Here is a 798-nt window from a genome sequence, read left to right as displayed (position 1 = left end):
ACACATGACAAGAACGACCTAATCCGGTGATTTGGAAGTAGAGGATCGACAACATGTAGAACAAAATGAGCAACAACGAACACTATCCGATTATGCCAGACCTTCAGTGTTGGGGACACAATCGAGTATTGTGCGTCCCCTAATTACAGCTCAGAATTTCGAGTTAAAGCCGGCATTCATCCATATCTTTGCAGCGATCCGCACAATTCAGCGGTTTGGCCGATGAGGATCCAAAGCAGATCACATAGAAAGCTTCCTCGAGGGTGTGTGACATGCTGAAGATAAATGGTGTGACGGATGATGCCATCAAATTGAGAGCCTTCCCATTTTTCCTTAAAGGGAAAGCGAAGCAGTGGCTACACTCATTACCTAGAGCATCAATCACTACATGGGAGGAGATGGTAGAAGCTTTTCTAGCCCGTTATTTCCCTCCCGGAAAATCAGCAAAGCTTAGGAATGTGATCTCATCCTTTATGCCGTTGGAATTGGAGTCTCTATTTGAGACATGGGAAAGGTTCAAGGAACTCCTGCGCAAGTGTCTACAACACAGATTCCCAGAGTGGATGATTGTTCAAACCTTCTATAATGGTTTGAACCTGAGTACAAGGCAACTCTTGGATGCGGCAGCAGAAGGTACCTTAGGTAGCAAGACCCCGACGAGGCTCGTCAATTGATTGAGGAAATGGGGTTAAATAGCTACCAGTGGAATGCTAGGGAAAGGAAAAAGGTGGCCGGTCTCCATGAAATTGATGCAGTAACTTCATTGGCGGCCCAAGTGGAGAGTTTGAGTAAGAAGCT

The 798-nt window shown here is 45.9% G+C and overlaps 1 non-coding gene across 1 annotated transcript; it reads right to left on the bottom strand.

Annotated features, from left to right (window-relative positions):
• Positions 1-446: 446 nt before the first annotated feature.
• On the bottom strand, positions 447-553 carry LOC120274267. The gene has a single exon (XR_005540797.1). It is a non-coding gene; the product is annotated as a small nucleolar RNA R71 (small nucleolar RNA).
• Between the last annotated feature and the right edge of the window lie 245 nt (positions 554-798).

This window comes from Dioscorea cayenensis, chromosome 12 (genome assembly GCF_009730915.1).
Source record: "Dioscorea cayenensis subsp. rotundata cultivar TDr96_F1 chromosome 12, TDr96_F1_v2_PseudoChromosome.rev07_lg8_w22 25.fasta, whole genome shotgun sequence".
NCBI classification, from domain to species: Eukaryota; Viridiplantae; Streptophyta; class Magnoliopsida; order Dioscoreales; family Dioscoreaceae; genus Dioscorea; species Dioscorea cayenensis.
Note: the sequence above shows the minus strand (reverse complement) of the source record. Positions and strands in the feature narration are given on the sequence as shown.